This window comes from Mchenga conophoros, linkage group LG23 (genome assembly GCF_057382185.1).
Source record: "Mchenga conophoros isolate Kocher_MC1m ecotype Shallow Benthic linkage group LG23, M_conophoros_male_GT1.1, whole genome shotgun sequence".
Classification (NCBI taxonomy): domain Eukaryota; kingdom Metazoa; phylum Chordata; class Actinopteri; order Cichliformes; family Cichlidae; genus Mchenga; species Mchenga conophoros.
In genome coordinates, this window is record NC_140547.1 from 50,076,865 (window position 1) to 50,102,778 (window position 25,914).

General features: G+C 43.3%; 1 protein-coding gene and 2 pseudogenes across 1 annotated transcript in view; 2 read left to right on the forward strand and 1 right to left on the reverse strand.

The window, feature by feature from the left end:
• Positions 1 to 25,914, forward strand: part of LOC146548249 (NACHT, LRR and PYD domains-containing protein 12-like) — a 172,519-nt gene that overhangs the window by 88,793 nt on the left and 57,812 nt on the right. The window lies entirely within an intron of this gene.
• LOC146548250 (NACHT, LRR and PYD domains-containing protein 12-like) overlaps positions 5,183 to 25,914 on the forward strand; it is a 77,363-nt pseudogene continuing 56,631 nt past the window's right edge.
• Positions 16,096 to 17,690, reverse strand: LOC146548251 (uncharacterized; annotated as a pseudogene).

The window sequence follows — 25,914 nt, forward strand, 5'->3', positions numbered from 1 at the left end:
TGTGCTGAGGCAGCTGAGTGTTAACACCGCTCTGACATTACTGTGTCTCTGTGGCGGGAACAACAGGCTCCGTCAGTGGAGGCAAAAATAATCAGACTTTGGTTTTTCAAAGGAAACTACTTTATGTTGGGAGAAGCCGCGCGCTCATTGGATAACGACTTGTCAATCTCAAGTTATTAGCCAATGAGCGCGCAGGTTCACAGTAAGACCCGCCCTTATCACGACGGGTTTTAAAACTAAAATGGCGACAGAAACTCTGTGAGTGGAGTTCAGGCTGACTTTATGAAAGTGCGACGTTTGAGCCACTTCCTGTTCTCAGTCCCGGCGTCCTGATCACCGAGGTTTCTGTTGCTCTGATGTCTGATATTGATTATATCGGTAAACAGGCTGTAGGCAGAAACATCAGGTCTGATCTGAAAATCCCTTCAGAAACAAACTTTAAGAGTTTTATGTCCGTGAGGCTGTAAAACTGTAACGTGTCCTGTGACCTATAAACACTCTGTGATGAATAATCTGAAGTCATTTTGAGCCTGACAGTAGTTTCCTGTCACAGAGCAGAAGCAGGCAGTTTTTGGCACCTTTATATTTAATTTATTCCAAAATAAATCAATAAAGGTAGAAAAGAACTCTCAGTGACATTAAAAATCTATTTTTAAAGACAGATGTGACCAAGTGCAACAAATATAAGATGAGATGTTTACAGATATTTGAAGTATTGATCACATGTAGAACACAGAGCAGGTCCAATAACAGAGTCATGCTGCTCACAAACAGCAGTTTGGTTTCATGAGCTCACTTCCTGCAGTGATCCTCAGCTTCTCTCCAAAGGAGCCGTAACATGTGGGCTCCTCACCATGATGATGATCCCAAACACACTGAGTTCCTTCATCCACCTGATCATGTACTTATTAAATAATGTGATGGTTTTGGTGTTTTTTAAAGACTTTGAGCCTCTAAAATAACTGGTTTGGACTTTAGGGCCAAAGCTCCAACATTAGAAAGCCGTCAGTGTGATGCTTCCAGGACAACAGCACCTCTGAGTGTGTGTGTTTACCTCTCAGACTAACTCCACCCTGACATCAAGAAGATGGAGGAAGAGGACGGAGCAGCGTCCAGCTGTGTGTCTGTGAGGAGTGACGGGGTTACACAAACACCTCCACCTTACAGTCATGGACCTGCAGCAATAATGTAAGAACACTACTAACTTTATTAGTCATTTCAACATAACCATGACAGAATCATTGATCTGTGATTGGTTCAAACTGTTTGATCTGAGTTTGATTTTTATTGACTTGTTTTCTTGCTAAGATCTGAACTCTGTAAGTTTAAGTGAAGTCAGTGCAGCAGAATCAGAGAGAAGAGCTGAGAACAAACTGAGTTCATTCAGAGACAGAAAAACTGGCTGATGATTGGCTGACCTGTCAGCGTTATGAGGCAGACACAATATCACAGAGGGATCAGCTGATCATATGGCTGTCAGAGAGAACTGAACAGTTATTGATGTTTGTGTTTGCAGAGGTCAGAGGTCACAGTCTCCAGTATCCAGCTGTGTGTCTGTGAGGAGTGACTGGTCCAGAGAAATATTTCCTCCAGACTTCAGTGATGAACCTGCAGCAACAATGTTCTTCAATCATGGAGCTCAGCTGACCATGTAAGAGAGCTGCTGACTCAGAGTTCAAAGGTTGTTTCTATAAATGTTCTGCCAGTGACATCATAACTTAACCTAACACTGGTCTGTGTATGAAGTATCATTTAGTGGCAGTTGTTAAAGTTGTATAATGATGATGCTAGTTTGGGGTGTATTTTCCTGCTGATGCAAATGCATCTACTTTGCCCTTTGTCTGGTGCTTTGGACAAAGACGTCCAATGAAACTCAGAACAACACAGTTTGCACCACCAGCAGGCAGAGGAAGTGGCTGACATCCAGAAATCCTACCAGTGGCTGAACAAAGCTGGACTGAAAGACAGCACAGAGGCACTAATCATGGCAGCACAGGAACAAGCTCCGAGCACAAGACCCATAGAGCCCGGGGTCTACATGGCTCTTTTTGGGGGGGTTGTGTTGTATTAATAGTGACTCTGTTTCTTTGGACCTGACCAAAGTATTTTGTTTTTCAGTTCAGTTGCAACATTGACTAACACTAATGCAGGGGTCGGCAACCTGCGGCTCTTTAGTCCTTACAGTGCGGCTCCTCGTGGTTTGGGAAAATAAATTAGAAGTATTTAGCTGAAGTGTATTTTATTTATGTTCTTTTTTAACTTGTAGTTCTAAATTGGAAGATTATTGTGATATTGAAATATAAAAAGAAAATTATATTTTTTATTTTTTCATCGTTCAAATAAGCGTCACACTCGTGGAAGCCGGTGTACCCGCCGAAACGCCTGCATTTATCGAGACTTTCAACCCCAGGAAGGCCAATTATGGATCTTCGGATCCACATTATGTCAGCAGCTGTTCTCCACCGTGAACTACGTTAAAAACAAACACCGCTCACGCCTCACAGACGACAGCTTACAGTCCTGTAAAGATGAAAGTGACTTCGTACAGCCCCGACCTGCAGACGCTGTGCGCAGAGGTTCAGGAGCAGAAGTCCCGTTGTAAACATATCACGGCAGACCCGACGATGTTTGCATGAACACGCTTTTCAGCTTCTCTTAATAAACGACTTTTCACACACGGTTGCTGTACGCACACAGCCGGCTGTAGCTTTGCAGCTCACAGCCCGACACACAACAGCACAGACGTTAAGGCGGCGAGGCGTGATTGCCGCTCAGGTGCGTCCGCCTCCCCTGCAGCGGCGCTGCAGACCACGCCCCGCCACACACATTAACCAGGTAAAATACATATTTAGGCAGAATTTTGCAAATATCTATTTTTCATCTTTCAGCAGCATAGAGCTTTTTTTCCAATTATCTTTTTTAAAAGTCAGGTCAAGGCTCCAAAAGCCCAAAGGAGATATAAGGGTGGCGGCTCACAGCAGCTTTTGTTTGCTACATCATTTTAGTTCAGCTGGGTGTCTTTCCTTTGGTTATATTTCTTTAAGAGTTCAAATGTGTTCATTACATAAATAACATGTAATTTTCTCTGTAGCACTTCATGGATTTCATAAGCAACACACCTTAGTTGTTCACACAAAGCATAAAGGTAAAAAACAGTATATACAGTGTTATCTTCATTCTAGATGTCAAAAAGTATTTGTGGCTCCCAGTGTTTTCTTTTGTGTGGAAACTGGCTCCAAATGGCTCTTTGGGTCCTGAAGGTTGCTGACCCCTGACCTAATGGTATATTTTTTTTAGCTGGATCGTTCTATAAAAACATGAATCAAATCTGAGAAAAGTTTCCACCTGACCTGTTGAATGTTATTGAAGCCAGAAGTTTGCCTTCATACTGTGTTTCTTGCATGCCTTTTGTGGTGTACTAATTGATGTGAAATGAATGCAATGTGGTTGTGTTTGCAGAGGTCAGAGGTCACAGTCTCCAGTATCCAGCTGTGTGTCTGTGAGGAGTGACCGGTCCAGAAACACACCTCCAGACTTCAGTCATGAACCTGCAGCAACAATGTTCTTCAATCATGGAGCTCAGCTGACCATGTAAGAGAGCTGCTGACTCATTTACGGGTGTTTGAAATTCTGTGACCACTTTGTAATTTTAGTTTATATTTTAAAAGTGTTTTTATTTGTAGTTGCCTGTATTTTTATTACACTGTGTGTAACGTGGTGGTTTGTGCTGTTTGGGATCGTTTTGGTGTATTTGTGTCAGAACATCAGATAAATGATTTCATCACATTTTAAAAGAAAGTATCAGGATAATAATCTGAACTGAGTCATCAGAAACAGAAAGATGGTCTCAACAGGCCACTGAGCTGATCTCCAAAGAAATGCAGAAGATTGAAGAGTCCGAGGCTGTTTATTTGTCACAGGCATCGTCATACACGTACAACACAGTGAAATGTGCTGAGCTGCTCCTGTGACTGGACAAAACATTATAAACAATCATTAAATGAAATAATGAAACATTGTGCAGATGTAATGTTAAAGTGCTTTGTGCCACATTAGCACAGCATGTACTGACAGAGCAGTGCAAGCAGAACAAAGCAAATGAGCAAAGTGATGTAAACAGAGTAACTGAACAGAGTGAGCAGAGTAATATCAGCAGTAATGAAGCAGCAGGATCAGTGTAGCAGCGTGTGACGTCATAATGAATCAGGTATGATCTGAAATATGACAGTGAGACAAGAACATGATGTAAGGTCCTGTTTAAACCCTGATGGTGATGCTATGAGGGGAGCATGTTCTGATTTAGGACTTGGATGGTCTGAGGATAGAAGCTCCTCTCTGTTTGTGTCCTGATGGTGCAGAAGCTTCTGCCTGATTGTAGAAGGAGCTGAAGCCAGCATCATCCCAGAGGTGAAGCTCCTCTGTGTGCAGACCTGAGGTCAGATTCCTCCAGGCTGATGTTCAGGATCTACAGAAACGTGTGGTTGTAGTTATTGCTGCACTGTGTGCTGACAGCAGATACTCAGAACAAAGCGCTGCACACGTGTTCTTTACAAACATCTGTACATATCAAATATGGATCATGGCAGTGAATGAACACGTTTCTGTCATTTGTTTCATTGGCTTCTTTTTTCTGCCTGTGTTCATGTGATTAATGTCTAACACATAAACAGGTTTGTAATCAAACATCACATCATCAGGGAGGCATCATGAAACAAAGTTACTGCTGGAGGCTGAACTCAATTTGGTGGCAATGTTCAAAAATATCACTCAGATCATTTCAAAGCTTTTAGTTCTTCTTCTTCACTTCTGTAAAAGAATAGAAAGAAAATCAGAACCAAGAAGTTCACTTCCTGATGACTGAACTCTTTCAAAATAAAGCTGAAAGCTCTGAATGTGACACCGCTGCTCCACCACAGTTTTTAGAGGAGGTCAAAGGTCAGTTGAAAGTGATGGATCCCAAACTTCCAGTACATCCAGTGAAGGACATAATCAGCTCTGTGATGAAGGCTTTTACTGTGGAGTTTGTAGGCTGATCACTCTGTGTTTAATAAGACAGGCAGGAACAGCAAAGGAAACTTGGATTCTGAACTCAAACACAAGTTTCTCCACTTTGACTTTTCTCTGTGACCATCAGAGCTTCTGCACAGTGTCATCAAATCTGGATGTTTGTCACTGACAGTCAATGATTTTAGTGATAAAGAAATGTGTTCACAGAGGGAGGAAGAGGAGTGGTGTCTGTGAGGAGGAGCAGCTGTCCTGCTGTGCTTTGTGTCAGGACGTCCTGAAGGATCCAGTCTCTACCAGCTGTGGACACTGGTTCTGCAGACAGTGCATCTCCTCATACTGGGACCAGTCTGCTTCATCAGGAGACTGGTCCTGTCCCCAGTGTGGAGAAAGATCCAGAAGCAGAGCTGGACTGCAGACAGCCAGTCAGAGCAGCTGTGTACAAAGTAAGACTGAACATCTGTCTGCTGATGGACTCATTTCTGAAAACTGGACTTCTTGTTGTTGTTCAGACATTGAAGAGTTTTCTTTCTGTTTTTCTTTCTTTCAGCAGATGTTGGTCTGCAGGAGGTTTTAGATGAACATAAGATCAGTCTGAGGAGGAGATGTGAACGTGTGACTGAAGGAAGTGATGAAACAGGAAGTAGAACCCTCCTCAACAGGATCTACACTGAGCTCTACATCACAGAGGGACAGAGTGAAGAGGTTCATAGCCAACATGAGGTGAGGCAGCTGGAGACAGCTTCCAAGATGGACGCCCTCCATGACACTCCAATCAGGTGCCAGGACATCTTTAAAGCCTTACCTGACCAACAGAGACCCATCAGAGTGGTTCTGACCAACGGCGTGGCTGGTGTTGGAAAAACCTTCTCAGTGCAGAAGTTCACTCTGGACTGGGCAGAGGGCTTGGAGAACCAACATGTCAGTGTGGTGGTTCTGCTTTCATTCAGGGAGCTGAACCTGATCAGAGATGAGCAGTGCAGTCTTCTGGAGCTGCTCCATGTTTTCCATCCAACATTACAGAAGGTCACAGCAGAGAAGCTGGCTGTCTCTCAGCTTTTGTTCATCTTTGACGGCCTGGATGAAAGCAGACTTTCATTGGATTTCACCAACAGGAAGCTGCTGTCTGATGTCACACAGAAGTCATCAGTCAGCCAGCTGCTGACAAACCTCATCCAGGGGAATCTGCTTCCCTCGGCTCTCGTCTGGATAACTTCCCGACCTGCAGCAGCCAATCAGATCCCTCCTACATGTGTTGACAGGCTAACAGAAGTACGAGGCTTCACTGACGCCCAGAAAGAGGAGTACTTCAGGAGGAGATTCAGTGATGAAGAGCTGTCCAGCAGAATCATCTCCCACATGAAGACATCCAGGAGCCTCCACATCATGTGTAGAATCCCAGTCTTCTGCTGGATCACTGCTACAGTTCTGGAGCACATGTTGACTACAGAGCAGAGAGGAGAGCTGCCCAAGACCCTGACTGACATGTACTCACACTTCCTGCTGGTTCAGACAAAGAGGAAGAAGAACAAGTACCACGAGGGACATGAGACGAGTCCACAGGAGCTGACGGAGGCTGACAGGGAAGTTCTTCTGAAGCTGGGGAGGCTGGCGTTTGAACATCTGGAGAAAGGAAACATCATGTTCTACCAAGAAGACCTGGAGCAGTGTGGTCTGGATGTGACAGAGGCCTCGGTGTACTCAGGAGTTTGTACAGAGATCTTCAAAAGAGAGTGTGTGATCTTCCAGAAACCAGTCTACTGCTTTGTTCATCTGAGCATCCAGGAGTTTCTGGCTGCAGTCTACATGTTCCACTGTTTCACCAACAGGAAGTCAGAGGTGCTGAAGGACTTCCTGGGAAAAAAATACAACGAGTCATCTCTGGATGATTTCCTTAAACAAGCCATGGAAAAATCCCTCCAGAGTAAAAATGGCCACCTGGACCTGTTTGTCCGCTTCCTTCATGGCCTCTGTCTGGAGTCCAACCAGAGACTCTTAGGAGGTCTGCTGGGTCAGACAGAGAACAGTCCAGAAACCATCCAGAGAGTCATCAAGAATCTAAAAGAAAGGAAGACAAAATCCTCTCCTGACAGAAGCATCAACATCTTCCACTGTCTGATGGAGATGAACGACCTCTCAGTACATCAGGAGATCCAAGAGTTCCTGAAGTCAGAGAACAAATCAAAGAAACTCTCTGAGATCCACTGCTCAGCTCTGGCCTTCATGCTGCAGATGTCAGAGGAGGTTCTGGATGAGTTGGACCTGAAGAAGTACAAAACATCAGTAGAGGGACGACTGAGACTGATTCCAGCTGTGAGGAACTGCAGAAAGGCTCGGTGAGTCCAGATGTGATCATTAATATTATCAGTTGGTGATAGTTTAGTTACTCAGTCATAAACTGCAATCATTTCTTATTTGAGGTCACACTAGGGCTGCCACAAATGATCATTTTTGTGATTATTTGACTAATCAGATCAAAAATAAAACATACAGCTTATTGCACCAGCATGCATCTGCTGTTATATAACTATCATTAGCTTACAGCTTAGAGTTTTTAAGGTATGTGCTAACTAAAAATAAAGACCAGATGATAGTTTATTAAACTTTTAATGAAATTTGCAGATTGTAGCAACAAACAGAAAGGCCCCCAAAATGTGTGCCGAGTTCTTCAGTGTGATTTCTCCACGATGAAAGCACACTGTGCTCCACATGGTTATGAAGATCTTGATTAACCACATTAGCTTCACATTAGTAACTTTGTCCTCGACAGCTCGGCCGTCTTCAGAACCTGCCCAGAAATTGAACTGCACATGTGCACTGGCTCCAGACGTGGGGTTGTCCTGCATAGTCAGTGGTGTCAGTAGATCATTAAGTAAAATAATATGTAACTAGATTCCTTTGAAAGAGCAACCATGGACGACAAAGCTGGGCGGATTCTGCTCTAAGACACCAAATGAGCAAATGTTTGCTGACCTGTATCAGTGATCACCTTTTTGTTGGCCTGGTCCCCCAGTCCTCCCACTCCCCCTGGTCCTCGGTGGATGCTGTCACTTCCTCTGACACTGGCTCACCATTTATGTTGTGTCAAAAATCAAACGTGAAGATCTAATTTACTCTAAACTCTCTGACTGTTACTAATATAGTCATAAAATATGCAACAACCACTGGAGATGGAGATGAAGCTTCAACTTGCAGAAAATAGTTTATTAAAATCAGTTTGAATAAACCCAAGGCTCAGAGCAAAAGAGACAAAAGCGCCCCCAAGTGGTCAGACAATAGACGAACAGAATAAACCCTATCAAAGACAAACACGCTGGAAGCATCTTTTCTAACACTCCAGTATTTATTAGCATTTAGTATAAATTTATTGTGACTTTGAAGACGTTCAGTGTTTCCTTTGGTATAACGGAGGTCTGACTACAGTCCAGTAAACACACTGATTAGGATTATAGATTAAACTGCAGTAATACTTTCACAGTGTGCAGTGATGCACAGGTCCGAGTGGTTTTACACTGAAATTCTCAACAACAGGAAACTATAAGAATTTGTTACTCTAATAATAAACATAGAAGAAGAAAAACATTTTTCATTTAGAGTTGATGAATATAAATGAATTTGAACTTTACAAACCAATCAAAGACAAACTGATCCATGTGAGTTTATAACAATATTCAAAGGCTGCTGCTGGACACAGACAGGTAACATCATTTTGACTTGCTGTCACCTGGATCTGGAGTCATAAACACTGAAGTGCTGAACATTAATACAAATCTGTTTCTGCCAACTAGTGATAAACCTGCAGACTAATGGCTCAGAAAGCTAAAAGGAGCCAATCATTTCTGTGTTTAGTTCCCCTGAAATCAGATGTGATATCAGCAGCTCTGAGTTCATTCATCATTATTGTCCAGTGATGACATTTCTGCTCCGTTTGGTGACAGTCAGCAGATTTTTCCTGAGTGTGGACGTGAACAGTCGTACCTGACAGCAGCAGGTAGCAAACAGAGATCGTCTTTCCAGCTGGAACTCTTCACTGAGCTGAGCTCATTCAAAATGTTCTGGATTCAAGACAGGAAACAGTCCACATGTGTGTCTTCACTCTGACTCTGGATCAGATCTCACTGACAGACTGTGGACATTATGGAAGCCTAAATGTGACGCCATCTTCCTCCTTCATCTGCAGATTAAAGCCAAACAAAGATTCTCATTAAAAGTCTGCAGGTCTGAGAGAGACTCAATCGTTGTGTCATGTCAAACACAGTAAGAGGAGCTGAAGCACAGATGTGAAGAGCAGATGTTCATCAGATTATGACCTCACTCTGTTTTGTCTTCATATACATTCAGTCTGTGTTTATAATGCAGACTTTCTGCTTTTATAATAACACATTTTGTATTTTCTATGATCACAGACTGGCTGACTGTGGACTCTCAGGGACTCATTGTGAAGTTGTGGCCTCGGCTCTGAAGTCCATCCCCTCCCATCTGACAGAACTGAACATGAGTGAGAACAAGCTGCAGGATTCAGCAGTGAAGCTTCTGTGTGCTGGACTGGAGAGTCCAAACTGTCGACTGGAGACTCTGAGGTGAGTTCACTGACTGCAGCTGTTGTTGTTTTTCTATATTTCTGATCTTTGATATTTGAAACGTTCTTTAGTTCCTAAATGTTCAGGATGTGTCTGAAGACAAATGTGAAGAAGTTTGAGTGCTTTCAGAAATGTTGTGTCTTTCCAAACGACTGAACAACAGTTTTTCCTCTTGGCTCCAAATAGAAGTGACAGACTTGAGCAGGGTTCATTTAAAGGCTGACAGAAGTGGAGTGGTGACGGGGAGATGTGTGTCTGGACAGCTTTTCAGCCTCCACAGGTTCATGTTGTGCTCCATCAGTCAGTGAAGATGAAGTCAGTACTGGTGAGGCTGTAGAGTGTGTGAGGGATGTGAATGAGGCTGTTGGAGATCTGATGATAGCAGATAAAAACAGGCTGCAGAGACTTTGAGCTTGTGTGGAAACAGACAGAGAAAAGAAAGACATGAATGTCAAAGCTAATAAAGGTGAAGTTAGGAGCTGTGATGATGTTCATGTATCAGAAGCTGATCGGGCTGCTACAGAGACGACCCACACAGCTGCTGTGGTGAGGTTTGTGTTAAAGCAGAGGAACACAGGCCCACACATGACAGCAAAGCAGGTTTCAGGCTCTGTGAGAGGATTTCAAACAGAAGCTGGAGAAGAGAAAGGACTACAGAAAGAAGGCAGCTGAGACCAGTCCAAGTGTTTCCATGGAGCCCAGTCTAACATTCATTTATACACTAACGTACAGAAGTGAACGGGAAAATGAATCCATAGTTTCAAATGTAGAAATAGTTCTCAGTTCATTTACAGAGTTTAATACAGTTCATGAGGAAATGTTCAAAACAGCAGCTGAGAAGAAATCTGCTTCACAAAGTTGGATCCAATTCCAATAGTTTGTGATGCACTTTAACGCAGCGTGAGCAGTTCACTGCCTAACCCCACAGAGACTGTCAGTCTGGACTTTTCTTTATTTCTATTGGCTGTCAGTGAGATTTCAGAGCAATCAGAGACTGTGGGTCTGTGTATGAAGTATAATTCATGTGCAGTTGTTGAAGTTGTAGAATGAGAAATAGCAGTTTGGGGTATTTCCTGCTTTCATTGTCCTGCTTGTGCTGATGAAAATGTTTATTGACGTGTGAATTCATTCTTCAACGCTCGATTCTGCCTGAACAACGAGAAACTTTGCTTATTTTTGTGTAACACAATTCAAAGTAGGGCTGGGTATCGTCACTGATTTCTAGAATCGATTCGATTCAATTCGATTGGAATCTGCGAAATGTTGCCTCAGACAGTCAGAAATATTATAATTCAGATCAGTATATTTACATATTTTTGTATCTATAAAAGGGAAGCTGGCACTTTCGAGACTTTATCAAAGGTGTGAGCATCACAGCAGAGGCCTTTGTGTCAACGTAGCTGAAGATAAAACACAGAAAAACATGAAGCTGATTTTTCTGGGATTTTATAAAAATATTCTGCAGTAGATCAAAAACACATAAACATTACCTGATGCTGCTGAAGTGAAGCAGAGCAAAGTTACACCGTTTTTATTACAAACACAGCGTTTTGCAGTTTTGCATAATTTTAAAAAGTTTAAATTTGTTCAGTATTGAACGGCAGAAATGAGGCTTTCTTTTCGAAAGTAAGTAAAAGGAAAAAAAACAGCGGCCGACAGCGCTGTAAACAACGGTAGACTTGTGCGTAACAAGCAAGCGAATAATGCAGAAAACAGATTTTTAGACGGGAAACTGTGTGTGAGAGAGAGAGAGAGAGAGAGAGCTGTGCATGAAGTGTGATTTTATCCTGGTGGAAGCAAAACAGCAAAAGTCAGAGTGAGTTCATGACGATGTTTATGTGAAGCGTAGTTTGGATCTTCTTTTGCTGCTGGTTCAGTCAATATTGTTTGGAGAGAGATAAAACTAACAGCTTTAGAATCAGCGTAAAAAGGACGTAATAGAATAGAATAGAATAGCCTTTATTGTCATTGTACAGAGTACAACGAAATTGGAGTGCCACTCCCTTGGTGCAAGATTCAAAAATAAATATAAATGTAAAATATAAAAAGTACAATAAAACAATCGCAAGTATTCAAACAATAGTAAGTAAGATATATACAGGATAGCAGCATTAATATAATGACAGTATGAATAGCAGCATGATATAATGGCAGTGACGGTATGGTATAGCTAAGCAGGTTCAAACAGGTTAAACACAAAGCTCGGAGCCGCTGAAACATCAGAATCAGCGAGCTGTCGGCTTTCAGCCCCGACCGTGTCCGTGTCATCGGGTGAGAAAAGCGACATCTCACTGATTCTGATTCGCGGGTCGCGCTGTGTGTTTAAGTCTTTGTGCAGAATCCGTGTTCCTGCTCTCATTTACTGTCTTAGCTGTTGTTGAAATTTTGTGAGATTTCACCAGAAATTCTGGAATTTCAAGCAAAATAAATTTATATTAAAAAATAGATTCAGGATTTTAATTAATCGATTTTACGTTATCCAAGCCAGAATCGATTTTAATCGATAAATCGATTATAAAAACCCACCCCTAAAAGCGTCCTATTAGACCCATTAAACACTAACATAGATGAATACTCAGATTTAAACCTTTATTGTTTCACAAAGGGTTAAAAAGGGAACGTCCACAGTTTAGACTGCAGCAGATTTTATTAAAGCAGTTTGACAGGAGCAAAGCAAAAACACAAAGAATAAGTGTTTCACATATTAATACATATAACATAATAATAAAAGAAAAGCAAAATAATGATACAAAAGAATGAAAAAGTTGTCCAGAGCAGCAGGATGTCTGAGGTCTGCAGAAACACAAAAACACAGCAGCTAAAAATAGTTGTTGAAAGAAAACGAGGTGGGAGCTGCTGATTCCTGAGCTTTGATACTGGATTAGCTTCAGTAGTTATTCCCATCACTGCTGTAGGAGCTACATTTAGTCACAGCTGATTGTCTCCTTTGACCAATCAGAAGACTACTGTTGTAAAAACAAGCAGACAAAGAACCAATGAGAGTGAAGAACAGGATAAAGAGCTCGTGTGATGGAGGCAAAGCAATAATCAGCAGACTGTAGCAGTTTCTATCTGGATGAAAGTAGAAGGAGCTCAGCGGAGCTCAGTCCCATATCTTTGTTTAGAAACAACATCAGTGATTTCCTGCTGCTCGAGATGATTCCAGCAGCTCTCATTACAGCAGCTGATGAGAGAAACAGCTGATGGCTCACAGCTCGTACACTGTTGGATCTCCAGATGTTCACGTGGCTGAAGTCTGTGAAGAAACTGTGGTCCACGTAGTTCACACGGCCTCAGATTGGACCGAGCTCCCTGGATCACTGCAGCATCCTCAGCTGGTACATGGACGTCTCTGCTCCTCAGTCTTGGAGCCCCTGCAGGTCCGTCCACACCACCAGGGTCTTCTCACTCACCTTTCCTTTGTCCTCGTCCTTCATCGGCCGTGCTGTGTCTTTGTTCCTGCGGTGTTGTTCCCACGATGCAGCGCTGATGTTCCCTCCTTGAATGCACAACAAGTACGGTGCTGGTCTTTCTCGGGTGGAGCAGAGACAGATTGAAGTCTTTCAGGCTTTAGTGCCGACTTCCCTGACAGAGGCTGGACTCCATGGTCTGCACAGGAGGCTTCTACACTGTGTGGAGGTGACTCCTGGACTCGAAGACAGGCTGCAGGTACATGTGTGATGAAGAGGAGCTACAGCAGTGTGATGGAGCTGCAGGTGTGAAGGAAGTCCTGCTGTCCTGTCCCACCCTCATCTTTGCTTCCTCTGTCTTCTCTGGACTTGTCCTCCTGTTTCAGAAACAGCACTGCTTCATGCCGAGGGTGGACGGGAGCGTTGGCTCTGATTCTTTTACCGTCCACCACAAGGAGACACTGATGCTGACCTCCTGATTCATCTGCATGTGTTCTGCTTCACACTGCTCACCTCCACCAAAGACTTCACAAACATCTTCTTTCTTTGAGTCCAGTTTGTCCCACAAACACTTCCAAATCTCCTCCTCTGAGATTCTGCAGCTTCTTGCAGTGTGACTCAGCTGACTTCTGACAGACCACAGACTGGCACAGCATCCACATGTGTCTCCTTTCAAACAGGCTCTTGATGTTTCCTCCTAGGGCTGAACGATATATCGCATTTGCGATAATATCGCGACATGATCAAGTGCAATTTTCTAACCGCAAAGGCTGCGATTATACTGCGATTATAAGGCTGTCCAAATTACTACCATATCCCAGAATTCATAGCGCGGCCCAGCCAAACTCCAGTTTCCAGCAATGGCGGCCGCTACTAAGTTTTAAAATTACTCATACTAATCTTTCTGGGTCACAAAATAAACTTTTAACATATTTTCAGGCGAGAAAGTAGTTGTGTAAACATCAAATATCTGCTCGGTTTATCAAGATATCCCATATTTGCAAAAGTGCTTCGACGTTTTCAGAGGCGTCTGCTACCCACCAGCTCGACAGCTAGCCGGGAGCTCGAGGGTTACTGATGCGGCCGAGAACGGCATAACTCCCGGCACATCATTTTCAGATCACCGCGGAGTTTCGCTGCTCGGGTTAAACGTAATATATAAGTCACTTAGACAACCTAAAAATTTTATTGTTTGGCTTTTTTCAGTGTTTTGTTTGTTCGTGAGTAAATCGGTTTGGCTGAGATTAAAGTTATTAGATTAGATAAAATAAAACTTTATTAATCCCCCGGGTGGGTTCCTCCTTGGTTTTCACACAGCTGACTAAACGTCAAACAGAAAACTTATTAAACAGAAGTATGAGACAGTCGAGAATTTACACCAGTGTCTGGTTATATTTTAGATAGCAAGAAGCAGACGGCCGAGTTTATTAAACTCCACCGAGACAGCGGTGACGCTAATCAGAACTAGCCACCGTCCAATTTCACGCCTTTAAACTTTAAAGGCGTGTTTGTGTGTGTTTATACAATTGCTATTATGTTTGCACTTTATGTGTAATGTTACTGACTGCAGAGATCAGTAAGATGTGTGTATTTTTTATTTATTAGTTTTATTTATTTAATATTATTTTTTAATTGAATGACTGTCTAGTAGTTCACAGATGTCGAAAAACTGAGTGTGGTAAAGCCACTGATTTTTTTTATGTATATTTCTGCAATCTGCACATTGTACTGACTTTCATTTTAATGTTTACACCAGGGTTCCTTGTCAGCACTTTATGCTCAGATGTTTGTAAGCTAAAAATAAACTATTGTGTATGTTCAAATATACTGTTGTGATTGAAGAAGTTAAATAAAAATGTCAGTCATCAATTCATGCATCACCTCATGTCATCATAACAGAGGTCTGTCTTCCAGGAAAGAACAGTTTAAAATTAATGTAATATAGTATTGGCCATACTATATGATGTATTGCTTGTCTTTGTTTAATAATACAGAAGACAAAGACCTTAAAAAATAATCGCATATCGCATCGCAATCGCAATATTGGGGCAAAAAAATCGCAATTAGATTATTTTCCATAATCGTTCAGCCCTATTTCCTCCCACATCATTCTGGCCTCTCAGTCTCCTTTGTTCTCCAGCTCTGTAGCTCCAGCTGGTGAAGCTTCAGTTTCCATGTTGGTAACAGTAAACTACAGCCTCTGCTGTCAGCTGGGTAACTAAACAGAGCTGCAGCACGTCTCTGCGGTGGTGCTACATCCAGCCTGCAGACGGCCGTCTACATGTTGTAGTGGTTTACAGTCACCAGGGGGCGCTGTCCCAGCCATGCAGGCAGTGGGCTGCTCTGCTTGTGCTGTTGTTGGTGAAGCTGAAGTGAAAGTGATAGGTTTGTAGTTTGAAACTATCCACTGGAACGTTAAGGACAATCTGCTACGCAGCAAAAAGCAAGACACAAGGCACCAAAGTTCTCTGGTTTACTCATGCATGAGGGAGACCTGGCTGGAGCCAAGCGTCGTTCCACCACTTGACCACCATCAGACTCTCAGCCAGGCTCCCCATAGCACTCCTTTTATTGTGGTTACATGAATATGCATAGGGTCATTAACATATAGCATCTCACATAGGTATACATGTGAACAAAGAATACTGTGTGTGTGTGTGTGTGTGTGTGGTACTGCTGATCAAAGGGTCATATAACATCCTTGGTCAGGAAGAGGGTAGACCCCCCTTCACCCTAGATGGTTCACCCTAGATAACATGGTGAGGAAGTCCAGCAGTTCATCTAAACAAAAAGCACTTAGACTAGAACAGACGTAGCTACGTTAATCCTGCCATAAAACAATAAGAGAAGGTACGACCTCTCTCGTGCTCCCAGGATGTGGGTGTGCATTCCAGTGTGGAATACACACCAAGCCCCTGCAGCCTGCTAAAGATCACACATCCTATCACTACACAATTGATTATACACCTCTAAGAATATATGGTTAAATATTTCCTAATACAAATGACAATAATAAAATCTAAACCCATCATCACCACCCTGTATTGTCATTTTTTAAGGCTATACGGCATATATATATCTTCAGCTCTACACCACTTGTCAACATTTTCAGTGCAGGCTTCATTTCATACACACATATTAGCCTTAGCATCCATGTCACTCTGCTGCAACAGTATGAAATTGGTAAAGGTGTTAGCAATCATTTTATTCACCATCGATCTTACACATGGCAAAATGCAACCTGTAAACAAGCAAAGCAAAGCCAATAATGTAAGAATGGGAGTCAAAAACTTTAGAAACATATTCCACCATGGTCCAGATGTCAACCAGGCTATCCAGCCTTGTGACGTGTCTCCTCCTGATGTGTGGTCCGCCACATATTTCTGCAGAGCAGTTAAGTTCTGCAGTGCCTCATAGATGTCTCCTCCAGTCGTATATCCATCCGGAATAAACGTACAACATGTCTCTCCAATCAGCTTACACACTCCTCCTTGTGATGCTGTTATCAAGTCTAGGGTCAGCCTGTTCTGCAGTACCATCGTTCTGATGGCCTTTTGCTCCTCCGCTAAGGCTGTTCCCAGAGTCTTAGTGAGATTAATGTGTCGCAGTAAGGCATATCGGTTGATCTCCACATGATCCCGCACCTCTGCAACTCCGATGTTTGGGATCAAACTTTGGAAGAATTTAGCTCCTCCACTCCAAATGCGGAATTCTCGTGGCACTCCAGTGTCTACTGTCACTCCAAAAGAGTTAGGTGAGGCTATATTCACCTCACGCTTCCGTCGGTTGCTAGGGTGATGTTCAACTCTGTCCATGAAGAAGACATGATCCGATAACTTCACCACGGCACACAATCCTCCCCATCCCTCAGGGAGTGATAGATAGGCTTTATGTCCACACAAGAAATACCAATCAGCCAAAACTCTTGTTCCTTTACTGCTCGGCACCATCCTTGCACATCCTGTCCACTTCTGACTCTTTGCTTTTACTGGTATCCTGTAAGCCCGGTTGGACTTGCATTCAGTCCTCCTTAATGTCAAGTTCTCAGCTCACTTTGCACTGGTCAAGCATTTCATACACCTGCTCTCATTCTCTGGAGGGCAGTAGGTGTATATGTATCCACATAAACGAAGCGGCAGCTCCCCCACTGACAGTGATCCATTGTTCATCACACACAACGGCAGTTGAGCTGTATTCAGCTTGTTCAGCAATATTATGTCTGGCAGTGGGTCTGACACTTGAGGCCAGGCCAATAAGTCAGTTTGCTCAGAACAATTCACATCTATAAGTGGCGACTTACTCCAGGTGATGTTCAGAGGTGTACTATAGTTGGCCTGGGACCAGAGGACTCTGTTGCCAGGATGAGTTGCTAAGCCCAACAGACACCAACTCCTGTCCTCTGGTATGCTGTACGGCCACAGTCCAGATGTATATGCGGATAACGGCATATGAGCACACACATAGCAGTCCGTCCTATTGTTCAAGTGAGCAGTTGTATTCATAAACTGCCACCAAAAGTTTGTAGAATAGCCATGAGGGTATTGGGTGTGGTTTCCTTGGACATACAGGGTCTCCACAGCTGACCATGATGACATCAAAGCCATTACACCCAGCAGGGTAGACAACACTTTACCAGCCATTCTGATGAGTACCTGTGGCTCAGTTGGTTTCTTCACCGGATTGAGACGAAGGGCCCTAGAGGCTTTCCCCCCCTTTGTACCCGGTCTTCCTGCCACTTACTCCGAGCTGGCCTGGATGTGTGTCACCTTTTTGCAGTGGCTTTGGTGTATCCAGGTGGGTCGTTCTGCAATCTTCACAGCAGTTGGTGTTGTCAGCAGAGCCTGGTATGGTCCGTCCCACCGTGGCTTCGACCAGCACTTCCTCTTTATGACCTTTATCAGTACCCAGTCCCCTGGCTTCAGACGTTCTTCCTGTACAGAAACAGAATCATCTGGCAGATTATTTGCACTCATGACTTCTTTGCTTTTCAGCATTTTAATCATCCAGTCTGCTAGTGTGTTTTCTTCTTCTGCTTTATCATTATCATTACAAAACACTGGAACTCTAAATGGCCTGCCATATATTATTTCAAAAGGCGTTAGGCCATTATCAGTTGGCGTGATTCTCATATACATTTTCACTAGCTCAATGCAGTCTACCCATGTTCTGCCTGTTTCCTCCATTGTTTTCCTGAGTCTCAGCTTTACTGTGCCATTAGTCCTTTCAACCAGCCCTGCACTTTGTGGGTGATATGAGCAATGGTTTTTCAGCGTTATCCCCAGATGTTGTGACATTTTCTCAATTACTTCATTCACAAAATGAGGACCATTGTCACTGTAAATAGTCTGGGGGATCCCATGCTCTGGGATCACATTTTTGCATATCACTTTAGCCACTGAAATAGCATCTGCTTTCTTAGTGGGGACAACTTCTACCCACTTTGAGAACAGGCACACAATCACCAGGCAGTACCTGTAGGTGTTACAGTTAGACAACTCAATGAAATCCATATGGATTACTTCAAATGGGTAGCTGGGTCTGGGAAACTTTCCTCTCCTAGGTCTGAGGTTTCCCTGAGCATTATGTTTACAACATATTAAACATGCTTTACAAAAATGTTTTGAATAAGCATTGAATCCCAGTGTGAAAAACTGCCGTTCGACTGCTGCCACCATCCCAGCTGTCGAGACATGGCAGAGCCCGTGGCTCAAACTTGCAGCAGTCCTATATAGGTTCTTAGGCAATATAGGTTTATCACAAAGATAGTAGACATCACCTCGCAGGCTTGCTCCTTTAGTGAGCCACAGCTGCTTCTCAGCTGGAGGTGAGTGTGACTGCATGTCTGCTAACACATCATGTGTGATGGGCGTAGTTTGCTCCTGTGACGCCAGAACATGAACCCCATGTGTTCCAAGGGCCGCTTCCTTTGCAATTTTATCTGCAAAGGCGTTGCCTAGTACAATGGGGTCAGTGCCACGTGTGTGTGCTGCACATTTACAAACCGCAACTTTACTAGGCAGTAAGACTGCTTTCAACAGGGCCTGCAACAATGTCGCATGCTCCACAGGTTTACCTGTTGATGTTGTCATGCCTCGTCTTGACCACTGAGCGGCAAAGAAATGAAGTGTAGCATATGCATACTGACTGTCAGTATATATAGTCACTGCCTCCTGTCTCTTCTGCGCCTGTTCTAACCACAATTTAGCGGACGCCACTTGTAACTCTCTCTCCTGTTTCAATTTCCCTGTCGCACAAGCTGCTTTCACTGTCAACTGGTCTACTAACATTTGACATTGTCCTACAACCAATTTACCTTCAAAATCATATTTCTTGCGCCAATGTCCTAAATACTTTGCGCTACCGGGAGCGAATTTCACCATAAACTTCTCGTCACCCTCTGACACACTCTTGGTTGCTTGGGAACCCATAATAACAACAACAGCTGCCGACGTCACAGACCACGTGTTCTGCTCCGCACACACTCACACAACAACAACAACAACAAAAAATATCCTCACACACAAACAACAAAAATTAGGCCTATTGTCTCAACGCAGTCTCACACAGTGACTGCGTGCTTTGTCGCACACAGTGGCAAAGACTTACATAGCAGTGATCACGCGCTTTATCGCACACAGTGATAAAGACTTTACAACTCAGCCTCACACAGTGGCTTAGATTTTTCACATACCTATTTGGTGTTGCTTATTGCGAGTAGCATCAGTCCCGAATCCCGTCAATCGTCATCCATCGAGGAGAAAAAACAGACGGCTAATCCACCGGCTCGATGACGAATTCTCACGCCTCGGGACTTTGCTGCAGGACCTCTATAAGTCCTGGCTGACGTCAGTCTGTCGGCGTGTCTCTTTTCCCCTCGGTGAATGTCGACTCCAGGGATCCGGCTCTCGAAGGACCAATTAATGATAGGTTTGTAGTTTGAACCTATCCACTGGAACGTTAAGGACAATCTGCTACGCAGCAAAAAGCAAGACACAAGGCACCAAAGTTCTCTGGTTTACTCATGCATGAGGGAGACCTGGCTGGAGCCAAGCATCGTTCCACCACTTGACCACCATCAGACTCTCAGCCAGGCTCCCCATAGCACTCCTTTTATTGTGGTTACATGAATATGCATAGGGTCATTAACATATAGCATCTCACATAGGTATACATGTGAACAAAGAATACTGTGTGTGTGTGTGTGTGTGTGTGTGTGTGTGTGTGTGTGTGTGTGTGTGTGTGTGTGTGTGTGTGTGTGTGTGTGTGTGTGTGTGTGTGTGTGGTACTGCTGATCAAAGGGTCATATAACATCCTTGGTCAGGAAGAGGGTAGACCCCCCTTCACCCTAGATGGTTCACCCTAGATAACATGGTGAGGAAGTCCAGCAGTTCATCTAAACAAAAAGCACTTAGACTAGAACAGACGTAGCTACGTTAATCCTGCCATAAAACAATAAGAGAAGGTACGACCTCTCTCGTGCTCCCAGGATGTGGGTGTGCATTCCAGTGTGGAATACACACCAAGCCCCTGCAGCCTGCTAAAGATCACACATCCTATCACTACACAATTGATTATACACCTCTAAGAATATATGGTTAAATATTTCCTAATACAAATGACAATAATAAAATCTAAACCCATCAGAAAGCGAGAGTTAAAACACTGAACAGTGTCCACTGAGCTTCTCATGCTATTCTCATGCTCAAAGAAGTTTAACAGGAAGGACGACTCGTCCATCAGGCGTCCAGCTGTCCGTGACCGTGTCCACAGCAGAGTGTGACCGAGGCTTCATGCTAACACGCACACATGAAGCTAATACCACCACGAGCAGCTGCTCAGTGGATTTGGAGGACAAATGTCTGCAGCTTCTCACAGGCAGTATGCAGAATGTGGATCTCCACAAAGACTGTGGAGAGCTCGTCCCACACCCTAAATCCACACTTGTCTGCACAAAACTTCTCACACGTTCCCGTCACAAGTGTCTTCTAAGTGAAGCTACCAGGTTCAGGTCCAGCTTGTTTATCTGGAGCTGCAGGAGATGATCCATCCTCACAAAGCAACACAGACAGCAGATATGCAAACACACAACACAACCAAAGGATTCTCTCTGCATGTCTGTGGCTGATGCTGCTGGAACGAAGCTGTTTGAAACCTTGTTGTTCTGCACTTTGGGACCAGAAGAGGAAACTGAAGCTCTGTGCAGAGGGTCCAATGGAAGCAGCCAAGCGCTGTAAGTGTCTGCTGTACAGGGATGCTGGTTCAGCTGTGGCTCAGTTTCACAGTGTGACTCAATAAAAGCAGCAGGAAATCAAAGCTTGATGCTTTCATCAGTGTGGAAATAAGAAAGTTTCCTGTGACAGACGCTGGAGCTCTTTCACTCTCAGCTTCACAGTTTCAGCTTCAAACTTCTTCCAACATGTTTCTAACACGGCCACATTCCACCTTAATGGAGCTGATATCTTGTGCATCAGCACATTTTCTAAAGGCAGCGATCACATCTTTAGTTTTGGATGTTTAACTGCAGATTGTTTATGTGTTTATAGCACATTAATTACAGCAGCAGCGTTGACCACAGTGCTGTACAAGAATCCAAAATAACTATTAAAATAACTCCTAATATTAATATCACACATCAAATATCAAATAACTCTCATGCTGTATTAAAAGCCAGTGAATACAAATGTGTTTTAAGAGCAGATTTACAGAGACTGACAGCAGGAGCTGGGGCTGTTCGATAGAACGATGTATATATGATGACCATATGAAAACGTCTATCGTTTCATATCACGCTCTTTGTTTCCTGCTTATGTGTTTGTGTTTTCCAGATAAAGCTTTCAAAATAAATCTGAAGATCCTGTTGAGAGTTTTCAAAATGAACACAATACAGTACTGCGGTCGCTCGTTTATCGAGTTACGTTCTAAAAATAAGTCTCAGAATGAAGTAGCAGCTTTATGTTTTACAAGTATTATAGAAGTTTTAAGGCAGTTAAACCCTCACTGCACACTTTCTACACTTTTCTCAGACAGGCATGAACATTTTCACACTTTTCTCTCTTGTTTAAACAAAGTTCAAACCTTCATAGAAAAATAAGTTCATTATTAAAGAGTGAAAGCAAAGTGTTTCTGAAACGTGTCAAATCAGCCTTTGCTGGCATTAAATGAGCTTCTGTGTGAGGAGCACTCGTCCATGGCCTGGGCTCCTCGCTGTCAGGTAAAGTTTCATAAAGCTTTTGAGTTTTTCTGCAGATAATGTTGGTGTCCAGCACGATGTTCTTTTTCCTGCGGTCACTGAGCCACAAAGCCAAAGCTGACTCCATCCTTACGATGTTCTTGTTGTGGACAGTTACAACCTTTTTGCCTCCTTGTTGAAACTATGATGGTCAGCATCTTCCTCTGCCTTTGGCTGCTACCACAGGTGCAAAACGTCTCGTCATCATTGTTGTTTGTTGGGACAAAACGTACAAACATACAGTGCAGCACTGCAGAGTCACACTGCTGTAAATTTGAACACATTCTGTACTGTACAGGAGACACGGCACGAGATTGACTGACAATGGTCTACAGCCAATCAGGACGCAGAACACAATGCGCTGTAAAAAACAAAAACATGCAAAATTGCACAAAAAAGATCAGCGAAACAGCGAGGCCGCCAAAGGTGAACTGTGTTACAGCGAGGGACCAGCGTATATGTGGTTGTTGGGACGATAAATGTCTTTGAGCTTGTGTCAGAAGACGAGCTGCAGCTTTCTGGACCAGCTGCAGTCTTGCCAGGCAGGTCCCACTAACTCCAACATATAAGGAGTTACAATAATCCAGCTGGGACGTCATGAAAACGTGGATCGCCCGTTCAAGGTTTTTAAAAGATAGAAATGATCTCACCTTAGATAAAAGCCTCAGTTTGAAGAAAGACCGCTGTACAACTGAGCTCAGCTGTTTTTCAAATTGCCGTCAAATATAAGCCCCAAATGTAATAATGCGATTTAATAAAAGAGCTGAACCAGTCTAATAGAGCGCCCTTGATGCCGCCATGCTCCAATGGTGAGGTCAAGATGCTGTGGTCAAGGCAGCGGTCAGATCCAAAAGCACAGCGGAGTCTCCTGATCAGTGGCTGATAAAAGATCATTAAGAACTTTTCAAAGTGCAGTTTCAGTGCTGTGAAGAGCTTTAAAACCAGACTGAAACCTTTACAACAGATTGCAGCTGAACAAATATAATCTTTTACAAAATCTTCGACAGGAAGGGAAGCTTTGAAATAGGCCTGAAGTTTGAGCGGACAGAGGATCCAGATCAGGTTTTTAGTACAGGCTGTACAACAGCATGTTTAAAACAGGCTGTACAACACCTGAACTAAGACTGCTGTTAAAAATCGCTAAGATGTCGGAACCGACAACCTTTAAAATCTTTTTAAACACGTGTTGGAACAACTTCATTTGGACAAGATGATGTCTTTATAGCATCACATCGTTCCTCCACCTGATCAAACCACACAGGCTCAAACTGATCAAAAACAGCTGAGCAGGTGAATATTTTAGCCCCGGTGCGATCTCGGGCGAGAGTATCGATGATGGCCAAAGGGCAGCGTCCAGCTCTACGGCCGCTGAAGAGCAGACTCAACAGACGCGCGTGATGTGGATCCTACTGCTCTAAAACTGGAGCTTCTTCAATCCATTAAAGAGGACATTAGTACGCTGTTAAAAGAAGAACTCAGAAATGCATTGAAAGAAGATTTTGACAATATAAGGGCTGACGTGCAAGGACTGAGAAATGAGATCGCTAACAGCATGGCGGCGACGTGCGGCAAAGTTGATGAAGTAAAGGTTACAGTGAAAGAAGCTGAGGATGGGCTGTCAATGTGGAGCGATGAGGTGACCACCCTGCAGTCTACAGTAGAGAGTATGAAGGAGGAGCTGTCTGACCTGAAGGATAAATGTGATGAAGGCAGGAAGCGGAGAGCTAACATCCACATCATAGGGATCCCAGAGGGCCTGGACTCGAGCTCCTCCACGGCCGTATCCGTGCTACTACGTGAAGTGCTGGGTATGGATAAAGACGTTATTGTCGACCGCTCACACAGGAGCCCTATCCTGAGAAAGCCAGCTGGTAACCCGCACGCCGTCATAGCCGAGCGTCACTACTACCAGGATTGTGTGGCTACGCCGTGCCAGGGCCCAAGCCCCGCTTGAGTTTAACGGACAACCTATTGCAATATTACGACTGGGCGATATGACCCAAAGTTCATATCTCGATATTCTTTAGCTGGATGGCGATATACGATATATATCTCGATATTTTTAAAGCCAGAAAGTTCGAACAAAAAGAGAGTTCTTAGTCAAAGCTGTGTCCCAAATCTCACACAGGCACATTTATTAACATACAGCGTAGATGTACATGAAACAATTACTCAGAAATAAATGATCAGCATTTATTAAATAATAATGCTCCATAAATAAAAGAAAACAATGTTGTGTTTGTGCATAACAAAAAGCTCACAATCGTGCAGTCAAAATGTAAACAGACGCTGAGCATAATAACAAGCAGCTGCTCTGTTCCCAGGTTCTACTGCGTGACTGACAGCCTGGAGTTTGAAACCCTCTTTGTAACCGTGTCTCTTACAGGTGCCATTTATGGTCCTTATACACACTCAATACAGTAATATCACGTTGAAGCAGAGTACGTATCACTCCGCGAGGCTCCTCGTAGCTGTAATGCTCCAACAATCCATCAAGCGGTGCGGCCTCGTAGCTGAGCAAAGTCGTACCAAAACATCTTTTGAAAGGTTTCTGAGCGCCGTGTAGAACATAAAATCGGTTCGAGGTCAGTAAGCACAACCAGAATTCATCCATAAGGCGCACTGTCGATTTATGAGAAAATTACAGGATTTTAAGTGCAGAAAATATAGTTTATGGTTTTCCTTTGATCTTAGCAAATATCTACGCCTCTAATTGGGACGATCACAGATTTTTCACTAATGTCTTTGCGCGGCTCCCCAATATGTCATCACACAATATCATCTTTGAGGGAGACCTAAACTGCTCATTATCTGCTATGGACCACAGTTCACACAAAAGTACACTTAGTCCAAACTCAGCATGCGTCATTCAGAGCTTTCTTGATAATTATGGGCTGGCTGATGTATGGAGATTTCATAATCCTGCTTCACATCAATACTCTTTTTTTTCTAATGTCCATAAAACATATATTTGTATAGAAAAACGTCTCCCTTTAGTTACAGAATGTGATTATAAGACTCTGGTGATTTCTCCTCTTGTTTTTTCAATGTGTATTCCTGATGCCTGCTCCAACTATCAGCCATGGAGATTCAACTCAGTGTTGTTAGCAGATGAAGAGTTTGTCAGTTACAAAAGGTCTCAAAGAGATTTTTTTTCTATCAATCAGACCCCAGAGATGTCATCATCAGTCATTTGGGAATCTCTAAAAGCATCTGAGAGGCCAAATAATTTCATTTTGTGCCAAACAAAGTGCAACACTGAAAGAACATCATCCATAAATATTGAGTAAGAACTGGACTCTCATACAGCGAGACTCGAATGCCTTTAAACATCAGCTTATCCTGCTGATCCAAGTCCAACACTGAGTTTGTAAAAACATGTTTGTCAATCATTTTGTTTGGTTTCTGAGGAAAATGATTCAATAACTTGCTGCTAATACACAACATTTCATCATATTTCCTCATAACCCTCTTTTGTCTGACCATTTGATCCCATTTGAATTTGCAATAAAGGATCCACAGAGTTTGGTGACAATAATGACAGTAGATGTTTGTGTGAAAGTGCTGGAAGCAAATGAGTGTGTGATGTTCTTTCAGTGTTGCACTTTGTAGACGCTCCCTGAGCACTGGTCTCACAGCCAGCTGCACATAGAGACCAGTGTTGTTAGTCCAGGTCAGAAGATGACTTGTT